At 42.6% G+C, this 27,225-nt stretch overlaps 1 long non-coding RNA gene across 4 annotated transcripts in view; it reads right to left on the bottom strand.

Moving 5' to 3' along the window:
* Positions 1–2,360: 2,360 nt before the first annotated feature.
* The window catches only part of LOC135321560 (uncharacterized), a 38,395-nt gene continuing 13,530 nt past the window's right edge, over positions 2,361–27,225 (bottom strand). Inside the window, exons 4-7 of one of the 4 annotated variants that reach the window (XR_010381420.1) lie at positions 21,033–21,055; positions 13,026–13,596; positions 4,402–4,474; positions 2,361–3,030 (exon numbers count right to left, since the gene is read on the bottom strand). This is a non-coding gene — a long non-coding RNA (uncharacterized LOC135321560). Of the gene's footprint in view, positions 3,031–4,401; positions 4,475–8,282; positions 8,318–9,718; positions 9,891–13,025; positions 13,597–21,032; positions 21,056–27,225 lie in introns of those variants that run through there. The other 3 variants (XR_010381422.1, XR_010381423.1, XR_010381421.1) reach the window with 3 other exon arrangements.

Genomic DNA, 27,225 nt, shown 5'->3' with positions numbered 1-27,225 from the left:
GGTCTGCGGGATCATTCCAGCAGGCCCTGATATATGACATCCATACATAGGTTTCCACTGGTGTTTCTGTAGACAGAGAAGCTCTGGGAAGAACTGGTAACATTGGGACATTCCCATGGCAATCGAAAGCACAAGCGCACTCTCAGTTTGCTGTTTTGGAAAGACTCCTATATGACGTACAGCAGAATGCCGAGCTGAAAAACTTTAAGTTTCATTTCCAGAAGAGGAAGTGTACACTGCACTTTCAGAATTGTGAGGTAAGTGCAATAAAACGAAGTTTAACTATTTGAAATAATATGGTGTGCTCATCACAATAAAGGCAACACCAGAAATTAAAGATATACCAGTCAACACACACAGGTACAGGACATGGCATCAATGCCTAGGGAAAATTGTCCTCACAGAAATATCATGGAACTTTGTACACCCAATGGACTAAAATTTTCACTTAACAAAGCCCTATAAATCTACATTAGATACCTGATATTACTTGACCAGTAGAGATAAAGAAGTAGAGTAAAATAAACAGGAAGTACCATTTTCAGTTCCAAAGAATTTGAAGGCCCAAAAAATAAGCTTTCAAACATCTAGACTGCAAAACGTTACCAGAACAAGTATTGAAAACTGAGTTGAGGAAAACATGAAGAACAACAGTGTCTCAGAATCACAAAAGGCAATATACCAGGAAAGGGGAAGAGATATCCTAAAAACGAGCAAATAATATCAGAAAACACAAGGATAAGAAAATATCAGGGCTAAAGTCAGTCCAAAGCAGACTTGATAATGCAGATGGACTTGTGAAAGACTGGGAAGACAGGGGAACAAAAACCCTCTATCAAAAAAATACATAGAAAAAGTAGTGCAAACCAATGCAAAAATTGCTGTTGAAGCCTGGGGTAAGACAAAGCATGAAAGAGTATGATTCGTAAGAGTCCCAGATGGAAAAGCAAGATTAACAAAAAAAGGCTGAAAAGATAATTGTAGAAAAGTCAGACTGAAACTTGCTGAAAGACAAGAAAGAATCATCTATACGATTTCAGGAACTACACAGCGTCCAAAGGAGGTGGAATCCCAATAGACCTACTTGCAGCTGTATAATTCAAATCAACAAAGTTCATGATCACCCCAGTGATTTAAAATGCATCTAGAGGAAAGCAATTTAGTCACAACAGAACCTCCAGTGGGCTTTCAGCTCATATCTCGGCAGAAATATTGCAGAACAGGGAGGAGTGCAAGGACATAGGCCATATCCTGAAAGAGAAAAAGCTGTAATTATGGGTAGCCTATGCCACATGACTGCCATTTCTAATAACGGCAGAGCTAGGGAAATTCACAGACCAGCAAATCTTAAAAGAATTCAGCAGTTCAAAACTTATCCTAAAAGAAAGATTGAGAATTCTACCCTGAATAGAAAAGTAGCAAGATGAAATGGAAATAAGAAAAACCATTATTGGAAGTGCACGAAGAGCGTTCGTTACAAACAAGAAACAAGAAGAAGGCAAGGAGGACATCAAAGCCATAAGATGGGAGAGGGTAGCAGGAAATCATAGGTGATTTTAAGCACTATCTTAAGTGATTCACATATATGAAACTCTGATTGAAGCAAACGGAGTGATGCATGGCCTAATGTGTTTGCAAAACCAACCACAAGCAAACTAAAAACAATCAAACAAAACAACGGACACCAAAACGGTACGGTTGGCCGACATATACCAGAGAAACCATGAGTATTCAAAACAAAATACTCAAAGTGATGTCAAGGATCATTCAGCACGCATCGACACAGTATCGCAGCTTAAATGTACTCAACACACTTGTATTCAGAACACAGACGCGTGCATTAATATTCATAAATATTGATTCAAAAGAGCATATCGTGACCTAACCCAAATGCCGATTTTGAATAAGATTTGGTCATAGTCCGTGATGAAGTCTTACAATTCTTCCAAAAGCAAGAATGAATGCTATATTCTACCCTAAGTAGAGAAGTAACGGCATAAGCCTATAACAAAGACAAGTAGCTCTGCAAAACTGTACTAAGGGCAAACGGGACAGACAGTAAAGTGCACATTGGGATTGGTTTCATTTCTCGGAATTTCAGCCCCCATGAAAAAAATGTATCCATTTTCTGAGAGCGTGGGTGTTTCAGCAGAAATCAACTGACGGATATGTATTCTGGTTGAAAGGATATTACACAAACATGAGTTTCCTTTAGTGGGGTCTCTGTGTACTCTGAGGTGTTAGAAAGTTTCCAGACGTGTGAAACCATAAAATAAAACTGGACACACTTCCCTCCGTTTGTACTGTATATACAGATCTGAACCTAAGTAAAGAGGGAAGTTAAAAGGACAATGGCACGCTAATTGATAGAATCACATTTAACTTAGGAACCTCTCGTTTGATGCAGCCCCTCCCCCAACACTGAAAATATTCAGCAACCTTTGGGGATGGCAGTTACCGGTTGGATTCTAGGTGGAATCTTGATGTGTACCGCGAGGCTTGTTGTGGCTGGTGGATCCAATTTAACTGGGCAGAATTCTGTGGGTGGATCAGTGTGATGGAGGGGCTGCCACCCTTTGTGGAGTTTGGCTTAGGTATTTTGTTCGGGACGCTGTGTAAGTTCGAGATAATGCTGCTGCCCAAAGACCTAAGTTCACGGGTAAGTTTCCAGAACCTGACAGGGCAGACAGTGGAAGATCTGCCTGTCATCAGCTTACTGGTGAGGCTCCGAGGTACTTTCAGAATTGCCCAGTCCTGTTGAAGTCGACAATATATTGGAGACACGAAGAGAAGCTGGCAGAAAAGTTGGCTGCACGGATTGAAGAGAGATGCGAACATATTGATGAGAGTTGCTCCGCTACAATGGAGAATACCGGCATGGAGACCTCTCTAGAGAATACAAGGCTCGAAAGACATTCATGAGTCCTACAGAACCTCTGAGATACTGGCAGAAACATTCGGAGTGTCAAAGTGCACTTGAGATAGTCACTCAATTCTCTGCTCCAAGAACGGCTCCACGATTCCTGACATCTAAAAGAGAAGAGATGGCAGAGATGATAAAAGCGCTCATGTTCTTGGAAGAGGTCATGAGAATCCAGAGTTCCCAAGGGGCATTTACATACCATTCAGACCAAAATGCACCAAGCCCAGGTAAGCCTTTTCCCAGGTTTGGGTCTTGCAATCAAGCACTAGCTCTTCCTTCCCCTCAACTCAGGCATCCATTTTAAAGATCAGAAATTGAGCTGAATTGAAGCCAGTAGGAGAAGAACAAGCCCCTCCTAGAATCAGAGTTCCTCCATCTTCACTCTCTGTGAACAACAGTGAACTCCTTAAAGGTCAAATACTCTCGCCTAAAATAGTTAGGAATTGGATAATTAGCTCACACAAAGAAATGATGACCTTCCCCTATATGCAGCATATGCTGGGTTTATGTCTTGTCTGGGGTGAAGGGAGTGTGGTAAGTGAGAGGAATCTTTGACTGAACCTGAATATGTACTAGCCCTCAGTATTTCAAGAGAGTATATGTAAATATTATGTCAGATAGTGACCTGAACTCTAAAAGTACTGAAAGTATTTAAAGACACAGGTTTTGTGGACCGTCTTTCTCTTCAGTCAAGCACCGGGTGCACGATATTTTGGGGGTGCAGACTTGGTTGTGTTAAATTGCTTTAGCCAAAATAATCGGAAGATTAAGCGTTCTCATCACTGATAGTAGAACACCTGCTTTTCAAGAGCCTATCATAGCTGCAGCAGGGTTCTCATAGCTAAAATGCCTGTATGTGCTTTTGGAATCAAGCCTAAATGTATACATTTTGTTTGGTTTTTCTTGTACTATCCTAGAGAGGAATGTTACCCCTTGAAATGCCAACATTGGCCAGTATGTTTCATTGGGAGTATAGGGCACCACATGCACAATGGAAATCCAGGTTCTCGGTTATTTCATGGTTTCAATAGGTACTTCAGGTTTAATGTTGGTGTTGGAGGCTTCAACAGTAAATAGTGGACATGTCCCCTTCAACATTTTGGACTGCGATTTTACTTTCAATCTGTCTACATTTTTCTTAGAGCTGACATGATGTTACAAAAATTGACAAGTCTGACTTCTAGGTAAATTTAGTACGTTTCAAACACTAACTTCATTTTCATATAATCCCAAAACATGTAAATCAATTCTAATAACCTTCCTAAAAATTGCAACTGTGTTATCAACACAATGTCAATATTGGAGTCTTCGGACAATCCCTCCAAACATGGCTTTATGTAAAACAGAGCTAAAAAAACATCACATTTCTGTGAATTACATCTGGAAAGTGTTGATTTATCGATGCCCATTTGGCAGAGAACCAGTGCCACCTGCGCTCACTCCCTCCCATGTAAACAGCAATGTAAACTTCCACTCACCCAGCCCTCGGCACAGGACACTTTCCGAAGAGTGGTCTGTTACTTCCAAAGACAGGCTGAGGCCTCAGAAAACCTGGAAGCAGGAGAAGGCAATGTAGAGAATGGAAATCTGTGGAGGATCTGACCTCAGCTGATGGAGCAGCAAAGGTGAAACTCTGTTATACTTGGACGCACACTCTCAAGCCGACAGCACACATGGGACTGTGGGTAATGCGCTGAGTGTTAGAAGAGTGCACAGCAGATGCTTGGCTGACATAACTCATAGAAATCAGCACAAAATATCCCCACAATTGATTCTGAGACCAAGATCCGCTCTGCCAAATTTGAGCTAGCAGAGGCAGCGGAAAATGAGGTATAGAGCTACAGATAATGGCACAGGCTGAGTCTCAGGGATCTGGAGTGCATTGTGGGGTGTGGTGGGTTCCATCAAGAGAGCAAACCGACCTGTTACCCCAGGAAGAAAGGAACCACATTGGCGTGTGAGGTTGAGATTTTTGATATGTGCCATGGCCACATCCACTGCATCTTGAAGGCCCAGGATCAATTTGGCATTTTACCAATAGAGCACGTGTGGGGCTCAACTAGAGAAGCCGTGCATCTGGTCTGAGGGATTCAGTGGCCCTTTGGTTTGAAATCAGTATTAAAAGCTTTAGGATCTGCTACAGTCAGAACCTGGACAGGGATTACGGATTGGTTTGAGGAAGAGAATTCGGTACAGCTCTGTGGTTGCATTCGTGCAAACATGACCCAAGGATGAGGGATCAAGGAAGAGTGGTCAAAGTCCACAAAGTGAGAAGTTGAAGCATTTCCTTCAGCATTATCTCCCAAATGCAGATGCTACATTTTGGATGGCACTGACATGGTACTGCCCAGAGGACACAAAGATCGGTCTGCGGGATCATTCCAGCAGGCCCTGATATATGACATCCATACATATGTTTCCACTGGTGTTTCTGTAGACAGAGAAGCTCTGGGAAGAACTGGTAACATTGGGACATTCCCATGGCAATAGAAAGAACAAGCGCACTCTCAGTTTGCTGTTTTGGAAGACTCCAATTTGACGTACAGCAGAATGCTGAGCTGAAAATCTTTAAGCTTCATTTCCAGAAGAGGAAGTGCATTCTGCACATTCAGAATTGTTAGGTAAGTGCAATAAAACGAAATTTTACTAATTGAAATACTATGGTGTGCTCATCACAACAAAGGCAACACCAGCAATTAGAGATATACCAGACAACACACACAGGAACAGGACATGGCATCAATGCCTAGGGAAAATTGTCCTCACAGAAATATCATGGAACTTTGTACACCCAATGGTCTAAAATTTTCACTTAACAAAGCCCTATAAATCTATATTAGATACCTGTTATTACTTGACCAGTAGAGATAAAGAAGTAGAGTAAAAGAAACAGGAAGTACCATTTTCAGTTCCAAAGAGTTTGAAGGCCCAAAAAATAAGCTTTCAAACATCTAGACTGCAAAAAGCTACCGGAGCATGTATTGAAAACTGAGGTGAGGAAAACATGAAGTACAACAGTGTCTCAGAATCACAAAAGGCAGTATACCAGGAAAGTGGAAGAGAAACTCTAAAAACGAGCCAAATATTATCAGAAAACCCAAGAATGATACAATACCAGGGCTAAAGTCAGTCCAAAGCAGACTTGATAATGCAGAAGGACTCGTGACAGACTGTGGAGACAGGGGAACAGAAATCCCTCGATCAGAAGAAGACATAGAAAAACAAGTGCAAACCAATGCAAACATTGCTGTTGAAGCCTGGGGTAAGACAAAGCATGAAAGAGTATGATTCGTAAGAGTCCCAGAAGGAAAAGCAAGATTAACAAAAAAAGCCTGAAAAGACAATTGTAGAAAAGTCAGACTGAAACTTGCTGAAAGACAAGAAAGAATCATCTATACGATTTCAGGAACTACACAGCGTCCAAAGGAGGTGGAATTCCAATAGACATAGTTGCAGCTGTATAATTCAAATCAACAAAGTTCATGATCACCCCAGTGATTTAAAATGCATCTAGAGGAAAGCAATTTAGTCACAACAGAACCTCCAGTGGGCTTTCAGCTCATATCTCGGCAGAAATATTGCAGAACAGGGAGGAGTGCAAGGACATAGGCCATATCCTGAATGAGAAAAAGCTGTAATCATGGGTAGCCTATGCCACATGACTGCCATTTCTAATAACGGCAGAGCTAGGGAAATTCACAGACCAGCAAAGCTTAAAAGAATTCAGCAGTTCAAAACTTATCCTAAAAGAAAGTTTGAGAATTCTACCCTGAATAGTAAAGTAGCAAGATGAAATGGAAATAAGAAAAACCATTATTGGAAGTGCATGAAGAGCGTGAGTTACAAACAAGAAACAAGAAGAAGGCAATTAGGACATCAAAGCAATAAGATGGGAGAGGATAGCAGGAAATCATTGGTGATTTTTAGCTCTAACTTAAGTGATTCACATATATGAATCTCTGATTGAAGCAAACGGAGTGATGTATGGCCTAATGTGTTTGCAAAATCAACCACAAGCAAACAAACAAACAATCAAACAAACAAACAGACACCAAAAGGGTACGGTTGGCTGACATATACCAAAGAAAACATGAATAGTCAAAACAAAATACTCAAAGTGATGTCAAGGATCATTCAGCACGCATCGACCCACTATCGCAGCTTAAATGTACTCAACAAACTTATATTCATAACATAGGCGCGTGCATTAATATTCATAAATATTGATACAAAAAGCATATCGTGACCTAACCCAAATGCCGATTTTGAAAAAAATTTCGTCATAGTCCGTGATATAGTCTTACAATTCTACCAAAAGCTAGAATGATTGACATATTCTACCCTAAGTAGAGAAGAAACGGCATAAGCCTAAAACAAAGACAAGAAGCTCTGCAAAACTGTACTAAGAGCAAACAAGACAGACTGTAAAATGCACATTGGGATTGGATTCATTTTTCGGAATTTCAGCCCCCATGAAACAAATGGATCCATTATCTGAGAACGTGGGTGTTTCAGCAGAAAGCAACTGACGGATATGTATTCTGGGTGAATGGATATTAAAGAAACATGAGTTTCCTTTAGTGGGGTCTCTGTGTACTTTGAGCTGTTAGAAAGTTTCAAGACGTGTGAAACCATAAACTAAAACTGGACACACTTCCCTCCGTTTGTACTGTATATACAGATCTGAACCAAAGGAAAGAGGGAAGATAAAAGGACAATGGCACGCTAGTGGATAGAATCACATTTAACTTAGGAACCTCTCATTTGATGCAGCCCCTCCCCCAACACTGACAATATTCAGCAACCATTGGGGATGGCAGTTACCGGTTGGATTCTAGGTGGAATCTTGGTGTGTACCGCGAGGCTTGTTGTGGCTGGTGGATCCAAGGTAACTGGGCAGAATTCTGTGGGTGGATCAGTGTGATGGTGGGGCTGCCGCCCTTTGTGGAGTTTGGCTTAGGTCTTTTGTTCGGGACGCTGTGTAAGTTCGAGATAATGCTGCTGCCCAAAGACCTAAGTTCACGGGTAAGTTTCCAGAAACTGAAAGGACAGACAGTGGAAGATCTGCCTGTCATCAGCTTACTGGTGAGGCTCCGAGGTACTTTCAGGCTTGCCCAGTCCTCTTGTAGTCGACTTTATGGGCGACACGAAGAGAAGCTGGCAGAAAAGCTGGCTGCACAGATTGAGGAGAGATGCGAACATATTGATGAGAGTTGTTCCGCTACAATGGAGAATACCGGCATGGAGACATCTCTAGAGAATACCAGGCTCGAAAGACATTCATGAGACCTACTGAACCTCTGTGATCCTGGCAGAAACATTCGGAGTGTCAACGTGCACTTGAGAAAGTCACTCAATTCCCTGCTCCAAGAACGGCTCCACGATTCCTGACGTCTAAAAGAGAAGAGATTGCAGAGATGATAAAAGCGCTCATGTTCTTGGAAGAGGTCATGAGAATCCACAGGTCCCAAGGGGCATTTACAAACCATTCAGACCAAAATGCACCAAGCCCAGGTAAGCCTTTTCCCAGGTTTGGGCCTTGCTATCAAGCACTTGCTCTTCCCTCCCCTCCACTCAGGCATCCATTTTAAAGGATCAGAACCTGAGCTACAATGAAGCCAGTATGAGAAGAGCAAGCCCCTCCTAGAAACAGAGTTCCTCCATCTTCACCCTCTGTGAACAACAGGGAAATCCCTAAAGGTCAAATACTCTCGCCTAAAAGAGTTAGGAATTGGATACTTAGCTCACACAAAGAAATGATGACCTTCCCCTAGATGCAGCATATGCTGGGTTTATGACTTGTCTGGGATGAAGGGAGTGTGGTAAGTTAGAGTAATCTTTGTTGAACTCGAATATGTAGTAGGCCTCGGTTTTTCAAGAGAGTATAGGTAAATATTATGTCAGATAGTGACCTGAACGCTAAAAGTCGTGAAAGATTTTAAAGACTCAGTTTTTGTGGACCGTCTTTCTCTTCAGTCAAGCACCGGGTGCACGATATATTGGGGGTGCAGACTTGGTTGTGTTAAATTGCTTTACCCAACATGATCGGATGATTAAGCGTTCTCATCACTGATAGAAGAACACCTGTTTTTCAATAGCCTAGCATAGCTGCTGCAGGTTTCTCATAGCACAAATGCCTGTATGTGCTTTTGGAATCAAGCCTAAATGTATACATTTTGTTTGGTTTTTCTTGTACTTTCCTAGAGAGGAATGTTACCCCTTGAAATGCCAACATTGGCCAGTATGTGTCATTGGGAGTATAGGGCACCACATGCACAATGGAAACCCAGGTTCTCGGTTATTTCATGGTTTCAATATTTACTTCATGGTTCCTGTTGTTGTTGGAGGCTTCAACAATACAGGTTTGACATGTCCCCTTCAACATTTTGGACAGCGATTTTACATTCTCTCTGTCTACATTTTTCTTAGAGCTGACATGATGTTACAGAATTTGACAAGTCTGACTTCTAGGTAAATTTAGTACGTTTCAAACACTAACTTCATTTTCATATAAATCCCAAAACATGTAAATCAATTCTATTAACCTTCCTAAAAACTGCAACTGTGTTATGGACACAATGTCAAAATTGGAGTCTTCAGACAATCCCTCCAACCATGGCTCTATAGAAAACAGAGCTAAACAAACATCACATTTCTGTGAATTACATCTGGAAATTGTTGATTTATCGATGCCCAGTTGGCAGAGAACCAGTGCAACATGTGCTCACTCCCTCCCATGTACACAGCAATGTAAAATTCCACTCACCCAGCCCTTGGCACAGGATATTTTCCGAAGAGTGGTCTGTTACTTCCAAAGACAGGCTGAAGCCTCAGAAATACTGGAAGCAGGAAAAGGCAATGTAGAGAATGGAAAACTGTGCAGGATCTGACCTCAGCTGATGGAGCAGCAAAGTTGAAACTCTGTTTTACTTGGACGCACACTCTCAAGCCGACAGCACACATGGGACTGTAGGTAATGCGCTGAGTGTTAGAAGAGTGCACAGCAGATGCTTGGCTGACATAACTCATAGAAATCAGCACAAAATATCCCCACAATTGATTCTGTGACCAAGATCCGCTCTGCCAAATTTGAGCTAGCAGAGGCAGCAGAAAATGAGGTATAGAGCTACAGATATTGGCACACGCTGAGTCTCAGGGATCTGGAGTGCGTTGTGGGTTCTGGTGGGTTCTATCAAGAGAGCAAACCGACCTGTTACCCCAGTAAGAAAGCAACCACATTGGCGTGTGAGGTTGAGATTTTTGATATGCGCCATGGCCACATCCACTGCATCTTGCAGGCCCAGGATCAATTTGGCATTTTGCCAATAGAGCACGTGTGGGGCTCAACTAGAGAAGCCGTGCATCTGGTCTGAGGGATTCAGTGGCCCTTTGGTTTGAAATCAGTATTAAAAGCTTTAGGATCTTCTACAGTCAGAACCTGGACAGGGATTACGGATTGGTTTGAGGAAGAGAATTCGGTACAGCTCTGTGGTTGCATTCGTGCACCCATGACCCAAGGATGAGGGATCAAGGAAGAGTGGTCAAAGTCCACAACGTGAGAAGTTGAAGCATTTCCTTCAGCATTATCTCCCAAATGCAGATGCTACATTTTGGATGGCACTGACATGGTACTGCCCAGAGGACACAAAGATCGGTCTGCGGGATCATTCCAGCAGGCCCTGATGTATGACATCCATACATATGTTTCCACTGGTGTTTCTGTAGACAGAGAAGCTCTGGGAAGAACTGGTAACATTGGGACATTCCCATGGCAATAGAAAGCACAAGCGCACTCTCAGTTTGCTGTTTTGGAAAGACTCCAATATGACGTACAGCAGAATGCCGAGCTGAAAACCTTTAAGCTTCATTTCCAGAAGAGGAAGTGGTACTCTGCACTTTCAGAATTGTGAGGTAAGTGCAATAAAACGAAGTTTTACTAATTGAAACAATATGGTGTGCTCATCACAACAAAGGCAACACCAGCAATTAGAGATATACCAGACAACACACACAGGAACAGGACATGGCATCAATGCCTAGGGATAATTGTCCTCACAGAAATATCATGGAACTTTGTACACCCAATGGTCTAAAATTTTCACTTAACAAAGCCCTATAAATCTACATTAGATACCTGATATTACTTGACCAGTAGAGATAAAGAAGTAGAGTAAAAGAAACAGGAAGTACCATTTTCAGTTCCAAAGAGTTTGAAGGCCCAAAAAATAAGCTTTCAAACACCTAGACTGCAAAACGCTACCAGAGCAAGTATTGAAAACTGACGTGAGGAAAACATGAATTTCAACAGTGTCTCAGAATCACAAAAGGCAGTATACCAGGAAAGGCGAAGAGAAACTCTAAAAACGAGCCAAATAATATTAGAAAACCCAAGGATGAGACAATACCAGGGCTAAAGTCAGTCCAAAGCAGACTTGATAATGCAGACGGACTCGTGAAAAACTATGAAGACAGGGGAACAGAAATCCCTCCATCAGAAGAAGACATAGAAAAAGAAGTGCAAACCAATGCAAACATTGCTGTTGAAGCCTGGGATAAGACAAAGCATGAAAGAGTATGATTCGTAAGAGTCCCAGATGGAAAAGCAAGATTAACAAAAAAAAGCCTGAAAAGATAATTGTAGAAAAGTCAGACTGAAACTTGCTGAAAGACAAGAAATAATGAGGTATACGAATTCAGATAGTACACATACTAAATAGTTGGAAACCCAATACATCTTCATTCAGCAGTATTATTCAAATCAACAAAGTTCATGATCAACCCAGTGATTTTAAATGCACCTAGAGGAAGTTAACTTATTCACAACACTACCTCCAAATGGGTTTCATCTTATATGTCGAGAGGAATATTGCAGTATAGGAAGGAGTGACAGGACTTATACCAAATCCTGAATAAGAAAAAGCTGCAATCTATGGTAGCCTATGCTACAAGATTGCCATTCCTATTATACGCAGAGCTAGATAATTTCTCAGACCAGCAAATCTTAGAAGAATTCAGCAGTTAGGAATTTATCCTTAAAGGAATATTGAGAATTCCACCCTGAATCGAAAAGTAGCAAGTAGAAATATAAATAAGAAAACCATTATTGGAAATGCAAGAAGAGCAATGAGTTGCAAAGAATAAACAAGAAGGCAATGAGGAAATGAAAATCCTGAAGATGGGAGTGGGGAGCAGGAAATCATAGGTGATTTTCAGCACTATAGTAAGTTAATCAGCTTACATGACTCTCTGAAGCAAACGTAGAGATGCATGGCTTAATATGTTTGCAAAACAAACAACAAGCAAACAAACAATGAAACAAATAAACACAAAAAGTGTACAGTTGTCTGACATCTATCCAAATGAAACATGATAATTCAAAATAAATTACTCAAATTGATGTCAAGGATCATTCAGCCTGCATTGACCCAGTATCGAGGCTTGCATGTAATCAACACACATGTATTCAGAAAACAGATGCATGAATTAATTTTCATAAATATTGATTCGTAAGAGCATATCGTAACCTAACCCAAATGCCGATTTTGAATAAGATGGAGTCATACTCCGTGATATAGTATTACAAGACTTCCAACAGGATCAATGAATGGCATATTCAACCCTACGTAGGGAATAAATGGCATACACCTATAACAAAGACAAGTAGCTCTGCAAAACTGTACTAAGAGCAAAAGAGACAGACAGGAAAGTGCACATTGGGATTGGTTTCACTTCTAGGAATTTCAGCCCCCATGAAAAAAATGGATCCATGTTCTGGGAGTGTGTGTATTTCAGCAGAAAAGCAACAGAAGGATATGCATTGTGGGTGAATGGATATTACACAAACAAAAGATTCTTATAGTGGGTCTTTGTGTAATGTTAACTGTTAGAAAGTTTAAAGACGTGTGAAACCATAAACTTAACATGGACAGAATTCCCTCCATTTGTACTGTGTATACAGATCTGTACAAAAGGATAGAGGGAAGAAAAAACGGATCATGGGACACTAATGGAGAGAATCACATTTACCTTTGGAACCTCTCGTCTGATGCAGCCCCTCCCCCAACACTGACAAGATGCAGTAACCATTGGTGATGGTAGTTACCGGTTGGATTCCAGGTGGTATCTTGGTGTGTTCCACCAGGATTGTTGTGGTTGGTGGATCCAAGGTAACTGGGTAGAATTCTGTGGGTGGATCAGTGTCATGGAGGTGGTACCACCCTCTATGGAGCTTGGCTTAAGTCTCTTTTTCGGGAATCTGTGTAAGTTCGAGATACTCGTGCTGCGCAATTGCCTGAGTTCACGGGTCAGTTTCCAGAACCTGAAAGGGCATACAGTGGAAGATCTGCCTGTCATCAGCTTACAGGTGAGGCTCTGAGGTACTTTCAGACTTGCCCTGTCCTTTAGAATTTGACTTTATAGGAGACATGAAGGAAGCTGGCAGAAAAGGTGGCTGCACGAATTGAGGTGAGATGCAAACACATTGATGAGAGTTGTTCTGCTACAATGGAGAATACTGGCATGGAGACTTCTGTTGAGAATACCAGGCTCGAAAGACATTCATGAGAGACAAATTGAACCTCGCTGATACTGGCAGAAACATATGGAGTGTCAACGTGAACTTGAGAAAGTCACTCAATTCTCTGCTCCAAGAACTGGTCCAAGATTCCTGACATCTAAAAGAGAAGAAATGGCAGAGATGATAAAAGCGCTCATGTTCTTGGAAGAGGTCGTGAGAATCCACACGTCCCAAGGGGCATTTATACACCACTCAGACGACCAAGCACAAGGCACAGGTAAGCCTTTCCCCAGGGATGGCCCTTGGTATCAATCACTTACTCTTCCCTCCCCTCCCTTCATGTATCCATTTCAAAGAATCAGCACTTGAGTTGCAATGAAGCCAGTAGGAGCTGAGCAAGCCCCTCCTAGTATCAGAGTTCCTCCTCCTTCACATTCTGTGCACAACAGTGAACTCCTCCTTTGTCAACTACTCTCGACTAAAATAGATTGGTATTGAATTCTTCACTCACACCTTGAAATGATGATCTTCCCCTAGATTCAGCAAATGCTGGGCTTATGTCTACTTTGGTGTGAAGGGAGTTTTGTAAGTGAGTGAATTTTTTGCCTGAATTTGGATATTTATTTATCCTAAGTTTTTCAAAACAGTATTTGTAACTATTATAATTCAGTTATTGAAATGAAGTGTAATTGTTGGGATAGATATGTAGTGACACTTTTTTTGTGGACCATCTTTTCCCTTCTGTCAAGTCCCAGGAGCAGGATATAATGTGATTGCTGTATTTTTTGGGTTAAATTGCTTTTCTCAACATAATTAGTCGATTAAACATTCTCATCTTTGATAGACGAGCACATGATTCTCAATAGCCTAGCAAAGCTGCGGCAGTGTTCTCATATCTATAATATCTCTAAGTGCTATTGAAACCAAGCCTATGTAAAAATGCATTGTTTGGGTTTCTTTGTGGTTTCCTAAATAATAATTTTTCCCGTTGAATCGCCAACATTGACCAGTATGTGTCATTATTAGGAAAGGGCACCACATGCACAATGGAAACCTAGGGTTGTGGTTGTTAATGGTTCTAAGAATTATTTCATTGTTTCTGTTAGTGCTGGAGGCACCAAGAGAAAACTGTTGACCTGCCTCCTTCTTGACTTTTGGCTGCTAAATTATATTTCCTGTGCATTTTTCTTATTTGGATATTTCAAGCTGGTACCTAAATTTGGCAACACTGCCTTATAGTTAGATTTAGTATGTTTCTAAAACTGTCTTTATTTTGATACATTTCCCATGTATGTAATTCAATTCTGTTTATTATTTGAAAGTCTGCAACTGAGGTATGAACACATTGTCAGACATGGAGTTTTCGGACACATCCTCCCACAACTGATATACAGAAAAATAGCTAAACAAGAATCAATAGCTGTGAGTTATGACTAAATTGTGTTAATTTATCCATGCCAAACTGGCAGAGTACCAGTGCAAACTTCGCTCACTCTCTCCCATGTATACAGCAAGATAAACATACACTCTCCCAGCCCTTGGCTCAGGAACCCTGCTGAAAAATGCCCAAACATCTCTTACTTCAAAAGTCAGAAAATTCTCACATAACCTGGAAAGAGTAGAAGGCAAATTAGAGAATGGAAATCAGTGCAGGACCTGACCTTTGTTGAGGGAGCAGTAAAGGGGAAACTGTGTTTTACTGGAATGCACACTCTAAAGTGGACAGGTCATTTGAGATGGAAGACAATGTGCTGAGGGTTAAAAGAGTGCATAGTGGACGTTTGGTTGACATATCTGAAAGCAATAATCACAAAATTTCTCTGCAATTCATTCCCAGACCAATACTCCACCCGTTAATTTTGAGCTAGGAGTGCCTGTGGAATCTGTGTGTTAGGGCTGTGGCTGATGTCACAAATTTATTCCCAGGGGTTTGGAGATTGTTTTGGGCTGTGGTTGGTACTATCTAGAGAACAGATCTGCCTGGGTCCTCTCTTAATATTAAATCTGCTGGCATATGTGTTGTGGATTAGCTTAGTAACCCAGGGCCTTAGTCACAGTCTTTCCACATCCACGGTATAATTGCTCATTTTCTCCATAAAGGAGAAATGGGTCTCATTCAGAGCCATCTTCATCTAGTTTCTAGAATCCAGGGCAATTTATTGTTGAAATCAGATTCTATAGCCCAAGGATCTGCAACTTTCATAGGCAGGATTGAAATTTCTTATTGTCCAAAGCAGAGGTTTTTGAAATGCCTCATGCTTGCCTTTGAGTTCCAATGCCTTATTGCAAGAGTTCTTGGAGCAGAGATCTGCTGAACAATAAGTGAATTTTAAGCCTTTCCATCAGCCTTGACTACCACATGCTAATGCTACAATAGTTGTGGTGCTGACCCAGTACTACACTAAGGACCCAACTGTGGCACTGCATGCTTCAACAGGTTCTAATGTGTGAAATCATTAGATTTGTTTCCACTTTTGTTTTTGTTTGCAGAGAACCTGAGGGAACCCATTATAAAATTTTGACTTTTCCGTGGCAATAGTAAGGACGAATGCACTTTCATGAGAGCGTATTGGAACCATTCCCTATCCACATATCCAGCCGGCAGCCCAGAAACCATTTGGAAGCCTCTATTCCAGCAAAAATTACTAGTCCCAGCACTGTCAGAGCTATGATAAGCATTTAACCAAAATGACACTCTGCTAACTTTACTAGAATAGGTTGTATTCACCACAACAAAAACCACACTAGCAATCATAGATATAACAGGCAACAGACACAGAAGGAATGCATGGCATCATTACATACCAAAAACAATCCTCACAGCATTAATACTAAATGTGCACAGAAATGATTTCACTTACAAAAGCTGTTCGTCTATAATAGATAACTGATAATCCTTAACCCATAGCGATAGAGAGATATAATAAAGTTAAAAGAACCATTCCAAATTTTCAAAAGACAGGAGTCTCCTGAAAGAACATCCAATGTATTAGACCACCAAAATTTACTAGAACATGACTTGAAAAGGGAGGACATAAAAACACTGAAGGAAATCTTGAGTCTATGAATACAAATGCAGGCTACTATAAATGGAAAGAGAAACACTTTAGATGAGCCAAATAGGATCAGAAAACTCAACGGTGAGAATAGCTAAGCTAAAGACAGTCCAAATCGGACTAGATAATGCAGAGGAACAAATAAGTGACTTCGAAAGCAGGATAACCGCAATCACTCAGTCAGAACACGACATAGAAAAGCAAGTGAAAACTAATGCAAGCAATGCAACTGAAACCTGGGATAAGAGAAAACATACCAGTCTATGACTCATAGGGATCCCACATGGAAAAGAAGAAAGACAAATGCTTTGAAGAGATATTTGAAGAAATCAGACTGAAATTTTCTTAAACCAAAGATAGAACCAGCTATCTCAACACAGGAAGCACAGAGGGTCCAAGCATAATGAACCCCAGTAGGCCTACAACAATATATATTCTAATTTAAATGGCCAAAGTTGATAATAAAGAAATGATTCTAAATGCACCAAAATAGAAACAAGTGCATTGCAAGAGAACTTTCTAATGTCTTCAGCTGATTTCTCAATAGATAGATTGGTAATTTTTTCTTCCCTCTTTCATTTTGTGTTGATCTCTATTCCAAGAACTGATGAAAGGCAGATTCCTTCAGTCTAAACAAGATGAGTTGGCAGAGATTCTAAAAGTGTTCAAGTTCTTGGAAGAGATCATCAGAGTCAACACTTCTCAAGGGGCTTTTTCAGACAATACAAGAGACCATGCACCAAGCCCTGTTTATACTTTTCCCAGGAGTGGGCCAATGTATTAAGACTTGCTGTTCCTTCACACTAAACCAGCCATGCAGGTATACCCTCAGTCTGCTACTGCAGTTGAATTAGAGCCAGGTCCAATTTTACCAACACTGTAGGGAGAACCTGAGCCTGCTACTGCAAGAGACACAGCACTGTGTCCCATTTCACCAATCTTTCAAGGAGACCCTGAGCCTATTCCTGCAGGAGACTCAGAGCCAAATCACATTCCACCAGCTGTGTAGGAAGAACCCCAAGCCTTCACTTGCAATGGATCCAGGAATGTGTCCAATTCCACTAGCCTTGTAGGGAGACCTTGAGCCTATTCCTGCAGGAGAACCAGATCTCTGTCATATTCCACCATCCCTCCAGGAAGATGCAGGGCCTCCTCCTGCAGGAGACTCAGGAATGGGTCCAATTTCACCAGTCCTGCAGGGAGAATCTGAGCCAATTCCTGCAGGAGACCCAGGACTGGGTCCCATTCCATCAACCCTGCACTAAGACCTTGAAGTGGGTCCAATTCCACTAGCCTTGCTGGGTGACCCACAAGCCTGATCCTGCAGGAAAATTAGAGATATGTCATATTCCAGAAGCCCTGCAGGAAGACTGAAAACCTGCTCCTGCAGGAGACCCAGGAATGGGTCCAAATCCACCAGCCTTGCTGGGAGAGCACAAACCTGATCCTGCAGGTGATACAGAGCAAGGTACAATTCCAACAGCCCTGCAGGGATATCCTGAGGCCACTTCAGCAGGAAACACATGACTGGGTCACATTCCAATATCCCAGAAGGGAGACTGTAAGCCTGCTACTCCAGGAAAACTAGGACTTCGTCCCATTCCACCAAACCTGCAGTCAAACACTGAGACTGCATCTGCAGAAAACACAGAGCGGGTCACATAACACCAGCCCTGTAGTGAGACTACAAACCTGCTCCTGGGGGAGACCAAGCCCTTCACAGAGAACATGAGCCAGCTCCTACAGAAGAACAAGAGTTGTGTGACATTCTACCAGCTCTGCAGGTAATCCCTAGGCTTGCTCCTGCAGGAGACAGACATCCCAGTCCAATTCCATCAGCCTTTCCAGGGAGAACCCCAGCTTACTCCTGTAGAAGAGCCAGAACTAGATCTCATTCCACCAACCCTGCACGGAAACACTGAGCTTGCTCCTGCAGGATACCCACAGCCAAGTCATATTCCACAAACCCTGCAGGGAGACACTGAGCCTGCAATTGCAAGAGACTGAGGACTGGGACGAATTCCACCAGCTCTGCAGGGAATCCCTCACCTGCTCCCATAGGAGACTAAGAGCCATCAGTTCTGGTGGGGTCCCTAAGCCTGCATCTGCAAAAAATACTACAGAGTGGAGTCACATTCCACCAGCCCTGCAAAGAGAACAGAACCTGCTGCTGCAGGAGACACAGGACTAGGTCCCATTCCACCAACCTTGCAGGGATACCCTGAGCCTTGGACCAAGGAATGGGACAAATTCTGCTAACCTTCTAGGGAGACCATGAGCCTCTCCTGCAAGAGAACCAGAGATGGGTCATATTACAGTATTCTTCCAGGAAGACCCAAGGCCTGTTCCTGCAGGAAATGCAAGAACAGGCCCAATTCCTCCAGCCTGAAGGTAGAGTCCAAATCTGTTCTGGCAGGTGACCCAGAGATGGGTCCCATTCCATCAGCCCTGCAGGGAGACTCTGAGCCTACTTCTACAGGAGACCCAGGAATGGGTCCCATTAAACCAACCCTGAAGGGAGACACAGAACCTACACTTGCAGGAACCACAGAGCCAGGTCACATTCCATCAGCCCTGTAGTGACCCCTGAGCTGGGTCCAATTACACTATCCTTGCAAGGAGACCCTGTGCCTATTCCTGAAGCAGAACAAGTGATGGGGTCATGTTCCAACAGCCCTGCAGGAAGACCTGGAGCCTGCTTCTGCAGAAGACCCAGGACAGGGTCTGATTCAACCATCCCAGCAGGGAGAAAACTAGCCTGCTCCTGCAAGTGACCAAGGTCTGAGTCATATTCCACTAGCCCTGTAGGAAGAACATAAGACTGCTGTTATAGGAAACTCAGAGCCATGTGCCATTCCAGCAACACTGCAAGGAGAGTCTGAGCCTGCCCCTGAAGGAAACAGAAACCCAGTCACATTCCACAAGCCCTGCAGGGATACCTGAGCCTGAACATGCAGGAGACCCAGGCCTGGGGCCAATTCTACCAGCCCTGTGGAAAGACCCTGAATCAGCTCTGGCAGGAGACTAAGAGCCATGTCACATTCCACCAGCCCTACAGGTAATTTATCAGCCTGCTCCTGCAGAAGACCCAGAGCCAGGTCACATTCCATGAGCAATGAAGGGAGACTTAGAACCTACACCTTCAAAAGACCCAAGAATTGGACCAATTCCAACAGCACTGCAGGGAGACCATTAGCCAGGTCCAATTCCACTAGCCCTGCACAGAGACCCCGAGCATGCTCCTGTAGGGGACCCAGCACTGGGTCTCATTCCACAAGGCTTGCAGGGAGAAACTCTGCCTGTTTCTGCAGGAGACCAGCAGCTGAGTCACTTTTCACCAGCCCTGAAAGAAGACCCCAATCCTGCACCTGCAAGGGACCTAGGACTGGAACAAAATTGACTAGCCCTGTAGAGGGACCCTGAGCCTGCTTCTGCAAGAGAATCAGAGATGGGTCATATTCCATCAACCCAGCAGGGACAGTCTGAGCCTGCTCCTGCAGGTGATACACAGTAGGGTGAAATTGCAAAACCTTGCAGGGACACCATGAATCTGCTGCTGCAGGAGAAAAAGGATGGGGTCTCATTCCACAAGCCTTACAAGGAGACCCTGAGCCTGGTCTTGCATTAGATCCTGAGCTGGATCCTGCATGAGACACAGGACTGGGTCCCATTCTACCAACCCTGCAGGGGAACCCGAACCTGCACCTGCAAAAAACACAGAACCGTGTCACATTACACCAGCTCTGCAGGGAGACTGTAAGACTAGCCCTACAGGAGACCTAGAGACAGGTTACTTTACCAGTCCTGCAGGGAGACCCTGAGCCTGATCTTGTAGCTCCTCCTGCATTTACACACACAGTTCTAAGAGACCCAGAGCCAATTCAGGCATCACCACCCCTACGGGCTGAGATGCCTCTGCAAACACCAACACTGTCATCTAATTCTCAGAATCAACCCACTCCCAGACCCGAACTTTACTTCCCTTCTCCTGGAATCATTTTTGTTTGTTTTTTCTTGTAATTTCCTTGTTTTCTTTCATGTCATTTAGAGTATCATCTATTTTTATGTTTTAAGTTTACAATAATAAAATTTAGATGTTTTTCCATTTTAAATTGTGCAATTCAGGAGCATTAAGTGCATTCACAATGCTGTGTAACCATCATCACTGTCTAGTTTCAGACTGTTTCTTTCCTCATAATAAAACCCTTTATCCAAAGCACACATTCTCTTTTCTCCCTCCCCCAGCCCCTGACAAGCCCTAATCCCATTTCTTTCTGTGTGTCTTTCCCTACCCTGGATGTTCCCTATCAATGAAATCATACAAAAGGTGGCTGTTTGTGTCTGCTCTCATATTTTAACAAGGGACTGGTTTTTTTTTTTTTTAACTTGAAGTAGCATTTTGGTTATTTGAAAGGGAAACCCAGGGGGATTAAACATGAGATGTACAAAATGAAAATTTTTAGTAACTATGTGCATAATCTCGAGATAGGCACTGCTATTCTATGTGTGAAACCAGAGCCAGAAGGGAGATGCTTACCTCTTCCTGTGGCAAAACATAACCTACAAAATAAAAAATAATAATATTCAAAAGCCATGAAAGACAAACCACAACCTGGAAAAATCATTTTTCATAACCTAAAGTCAGAGAAAGGTTTCACATCCCTGTGGTCCAAAAACTTCTTGAAACACTGTGTTCTAAACAGAAACAGAACAAACACATGCAATTCCAACAAGAGGCAATGCAGGTGGCCAGTGTATATTAGAGGTGCTTGACTTCTCAAGTGAGGATGCACACAGATGTACACACTTTGGAGACAGCATTGGTCACCATCACACTGGCAGGACTTAGCCTGGTGACAACCAGCTCTAGTGACATGAGGAGGCAGAGGCCACAGTAGATCCCCTGGAGCGAAGAGTGAGCAGACACTCGTCTCTGGGAGAACAGTATGCAGGATGAATTACAGTTCCACAAGTTCACCCCTTTCCGAGTAGTGCTGATGCTTAGTGTTGATCATACTAAAATTCTTGCACAATTTTTCAAAGACGTCTTTTCAAGGATGTTCATCAAAGTTCTGGTTTAACTAGTAGGAGATTGGAAGCAACACTAATGTTCATGGAGAGGGGGTGGGATTCATCAGTTCTGGTTCACATGGAGGAATGATTGTTGTGCAGCTGGAAAAATGAGTGCTAGGACTTTACCTGATGTCAAGGAAACCCTCAGTTTGGATGCTTGTTAATCCATCATCTACATCCCAGATGCCATCTATGACCACATATGTGTCAAATCATCATAGATGTAAATGAATCTTGTGGTGTGTGAGAGACAGAGGCAGAGAGAATAAGAGAGATAGAGACTGAGAGATGTTCACCAAGCCATTCATGATGGTCACTTCTGGGGGTGGGATTTGCCAATCTCTGCACTTTTCCTTTAGGCAACATTTCAAGTGTTCATAATGTATCTATATTGCTTTACTAATTCTAAGGTATTTAAAGCATATGTTACTTGAGATTCATTCATATTGCATCCACAGCATAAAGTTTATTATTTTTATTTTAAAGTATTTGTTACAAGTACAATCAACATTTATGAGAGTAAAATGATAAATTCTAAAGAATTAAGAATCAGATAAAGAACAAAACCTTTTGGTGACTCAGACACAGGCCAGCTAGTTGGCAGCAAATGGCAGGGTGGGACAGGTTTCTCTAGAAGGTTGTGTATGTTCTGAATCAGCATCCAATAGAGGCAAGGAAAAATTACAAGACATGTACGCTGGAAACTACAACAGCTTGTTGAGAGTAATTAAGAAAGACCTAGCCCTATTTTAAAATTTGAAGGAGCCAAAGTGACAGAGTAGACAGACTCACAGCTTGACCTCTCCCACAAATACACAAAGAATTACATCTACAAAAACATTGAATTGCACAGAAGCCTCCTGAAATCTGGCAGAGTGTCTCTCATTTTGAAATACAGGAAGATTCTCACAAAATATGGTAAGGAATAAAAAGAATAAAGACAAATTCTGTGCAGGACTGATCCTGCAGGGAAAAAGTAGCATAGGAAGAAAGGCACCCTCACACTGGGACACAACCTCTCCAGCTGGGAGATCAGCTAGAAAAGAAGCAGAGCTTCCAAGGTTTGGAGGAGACAGTGGCAACTGCATGGCAGGCAGAACTGGGGAATACTGACACAGAGGGTCCCTGTGATGACCAGCCCTAGACATGAACTAGCAGGGATGAGCCAGGACTGGCTACTGGAGTCAGTGAAGAGCCCAGGCAGAGGGCTGGGTCACACTGCAGAGAGGCAGCATCAGGAAACTAGAGGGCATTGTGAGCTCTGGCTGTGTGTGTGTGTGTGTGTGGAACAGAACAGACTGAAACTCTCATAAAAAAGCACCAATGTTGGTATAATGGGGGAGGAATGATGCATGGCTGTGCCAAAGTCACTTTCTCCACTTGGCTCCATTGTTGGTGTGTTCTCATGAGAAGAGAAATGGGGCTTGGTCATAGCCAACACTGCTGCACAAAAGCAGAGCTGAATGTTGAATCCATATCCTGTGCAATTGCAACTTCACAGGCGGGACTGAGATTTGTTTACAGCCCCAGGCAGAGAGGGTGGATTTGCTCTCTCTGGTCACTTTGTGGATCCATACCTCTGGGACTTACAGGCAGTGAGTGGAGTTCTGACTCAAGAAGGGTGGCCAGTGAGGGTATTTACAACAGGGTGGTGTATGGTTCCATATGTGGATGCGGGATTGGGGTTTGAGCTGAACCTGTAGTGGACCACAAATTCATGTGTGTGACTACACACTTGCTAAGGCAGGTCCAAGGGACTGACACTGCTGGATCTGCACTGATGTTTCCTGGGGCTCAGAACCTGAGGGGCACCAGAGTAGGTGGCTGACATTCCCATAGCTAAAGCAGGGATAAAGCCAACATCAACAAATAGTACTTTGTAAGTCTGCATAACAAGTGACAGACAACACCACAGAGGGAACTCCCCAGTGGAAATCTCCTGCCTATTTTTCTTCACAACTGAAGTGCTCCCACCTTGCCTACTACACACCACAGCTCAGAAACGGGTCTAGAAGAAATACATAGAGCCAGAGAAATATAAGTAAATAAAGAAGCCGAGGAACCACTTTCAATTAAAAGAACAAGAGAAATCCCCTGAAAGAACAAACAGTAAAATAGACTGATAGTCTAGTAGACTTCAAAAAGGGAATGATCAACACACTGAAAGAACTAAAAGAGACTATCAATAGAGACAGAAAACTTTGAAAAGAAAATTTAAACTATAAAGAAGAGCTAGTTAAAAATAGAAAATTCAACTACAGGCAATCAAAAACAGACTAGATAATGCAGAGGAATGAATAAATGACTTAGGAGACAAGATAAAAGAAATAACCCAATACAGCAGACATAAAAGCCAATAAAAACCAATTAAAGCAAGATAATATAAAGTGCGCCAGCCTATGCATAATAGTGGGTACCAGAAGGAGAAGAAAGAGAAAAGGGGATTGAAAAGATAGTTAAAGAAATCATGACTGAAAACTTTCCAAACCTTAAGAAGGAAAGAATTATCCAAGTACAGGAGGCACAGAGGGTCCCAAACAAGAAGAAACCAAACAGACCTACACCAAGACATATTATAATTAAAATGGTTAAAGTTAAAGATAAAGAAAATATTCTAAAGGCAGTGAGAGAAAAACAAAATGTTAGTTACAAGGGAGCCCCATAAGCATTCAGCAGATTTCTCTACATAAAAACTTCTGGCCAGAAGTGAGTGGCAATATATATTCAAAGTCCTGAATGAGAAAAGGCTGCAAACTAGGATATTCTATCTAGAAAGACTCTCCTTTAGAACAGAAAGAGAGAGAAAGAATTTCACAGACAAGCAAAACTAAAAGAATTCAGCAGTACTAAATCTATGCTAAAAAAAAAATTGAAAGTTCTAATCTAAATAAAACATAAACAGGAAGCTATAGAAATTAGGAAACCATAATTGGAAATGCAATAAATACAGTGAATTGCAAGGGAAAACATGAAGATATAAATAAGTCAGTAAGTCAATAAAGAAAGCAAGAAAGAAAGAGAGAATAGCAAAATCATAAAAGGTGAAAGAGGAGAGCAAGAGAATATAGATTTTGTTCCCTTTTTTTTTTTCTTCTTTCTTTTTGTCTTCTTTCTTTTTAGGATGCACTTGAGCCTAAATGACTATCAACTAAAACCAAACAGATGAAGTAAGGGGTTACCATACTTGAAAGACAAGATAACCACAAATCAGAAGTATATAAAGAGTCATAAAACCCAAAAAGAAACCAAGCTTATAGAAAAGAAATTTATCATATGACAAAAATGAAAAAAAAAATTAAAAGAAAGAAACAAATAAGAAATACCAAATCAACTGGAAAACAAATTTCAAAATGACAATAAAACCACATCTATAAAATAACTACTATAAATGTCAATGGACTAAGTGTTCCAATCAAAAGAAAAAGTGAAGGAGGAGGAAAGATGGTGGAGTAAAAAAGATGCTCAGAGCTCACCCTCTCCCACAAATTCACCAAGAGTGACATCCACAGACACACCCACCACCCAGAACACCTGCTGAACTTTGACAGAATATTGCCTTCTTCAAAAGATAAAATTTTCCACAAATTTGGTAGAAGAAAAGAAGAAAAAGGAAAATAGTTCAGGACCATTCCTATGAGGAGGGAGCTGCAAAGGAGTAATAGCATTAATACACTGGGCCTACCCAACTCCAATGGCGAGTTCAGCAAGATGGAGAGGGAACATCTGCGGCTCGGATCTGTACACAATAGCCTTTGACTGACAGAACTAAGTTAATTGGGCACAAAGAGCCCCAACGATCCCCAGCCCTAGACGTGAACCAGCAGAGGTGGGATGGGACAGGCTGTCTGAGTCGAGCAGAGGACTCAGGCTGACTGTACAGAGGAAACCTTGGGGGACTGCAATGTTCTGTGTGCCATGGCTGGGAGAGTATACAGATTAGAACAGCCTGGGTACCCCATAAAATCCAAAAAAAAAAAAAAAGGCAAAGCAACACTGCTGGTGTGCCCTGGGGGGAAGGGGATCCGTAGCCTTTGTGTCCACAGACCCACAGTGCCATTATTGGAGACTTCTTGGGAGAAGAGTGTCAAGGCTCAGCCATAGCCACCATATTTTCTGGTTCATGGTTCCCAGGTGAAGGAGGGGTCAAAAGCCGAATCCCTACCTAGGGGCTCCACAACCTCATAGGTGGGACTGAGATTTGTTTACAGTCCCAAGCAGAGGGGACCATTACACACCAATGCCTCTCTGAATTGGCTTTTCTAAGACAAATGGACAAGAAGCAGTGTTCTGGAACAGAGCAGGGGTGATGGCTAGTGCAGCTGTTTTCTCTGAGTCCACCTATGAAGCATGGACCTAATGCGGCAGGGGAGCTACCTGCCAACTACCTTGCACAAGTGTGGTGCTGGGACCAGGCATCTGGTGGGGGTGCAGACCACCCACAAACTGATGCTGGGACACAGACCAGGAGCACGACTGGAGGGCCTCTGGAACCAGCAAGTGGAGTTTTCACAGCAGGATATGGGCAGGAGTGTGACAACCACAGGAAAAAAAGGAGCTCCTGCTCAATAGCCAGGGCAGACTCAGGCCACCAGAACACCAGCCACACCACCAACAAAGGGGATAACAGGCAAAAGGCATGGAAGGAAGACTTGGCAACCACCCATAATTAAAAACAACCTTATGACAAAATTATTAAGAGTGCATATTCTTGGAGAAAGGCCAAGATAGTGGAGTAGAAGGATACTTGTATCTTATCCTCTCCAATAAATAAACCAAGACTGACATTCACAGACACACCCATCCACTCAGAACATCTGCTGAACTTTGATAAAACATTGCCATCTTCAAAAGACAAAATGTGCCTCCAATCTGGTAGGAGAAACGGAAAAAAGAAGGAAGAAATGCAAAATGGCTTGGGGTTGGTCCTTTGAAGAGGGAGCAGCAAAGGAGGGATAGTGCTGGTTGACTGGGTCTCCCCCTTTCCAACGGAGAGGTCAGCAGAATGGACAGGGAACCTCTGAGGCTCAGATGTGTACACAACCGCCCTTGACTGACACAATTAAGTTACATGGGCACAAAGTGTGTCAACAACCCCCAAACCTAGAAGTGAATCAGGGATGGGAAGGGACAGACTGCTGGATCCAAGCAGACTCTGGTTGACTGTACAGAGGTAACCCTGGGGGACTACAGTGTGCTGTGGACAACTGCTTGGATTGTATACAGATCAGAACAGCCTGGGCCCCCCATAAAATAAGAAAAAATAAATAAAGCAAAGCAACATTGCTGGCTTGCCTGAGGGAAGGAGAGTTTTGTCCTTTGTCTCTGCTGACCCACAGCAACATAAGTGGTGATTTCTCAGAAGAAGAGTGATGAGGCTCAGCCACAGCCATCATACCCACCCAGGCAGAGGCAGGGTTGAAACCTGAATATGTACCTGGCAGTTCTGCAGCCTCATAGGTGGGACTGAGACTTGTTTACATCCCCAGACATATAGGAAGGTTCTGTCCTAGTGCGTCTATGAACTCGCACCTCTAAGACAAATGAACAAGGAGCAGAGTTCTGACAAAGAGCAGGGACTAGGGCTGGTGTGGCCATTTGCCTCAAGACCACCTACAGAGTGTGGAACAGATGTGGAGTGGGGAGTAGCACTGAACAAG

Source organism: Camelus dromedarius, chromosome 6, assembly GCF_036321535.1.
Source record: "Camelus dromedarius isolate mCamDro1 chromosome 6, mCamDro1.pat, whole genome shotgun sequence".
Lineage (NCBI taxonomy): Eukaryota > Metazoa > Chordata > Mammalia > Artiodactyla > Camelidae > Camelus > Camelus dromedarius.
This window is presented reverse-complemented; position numbering and strand designations above follow the sequence as displayed.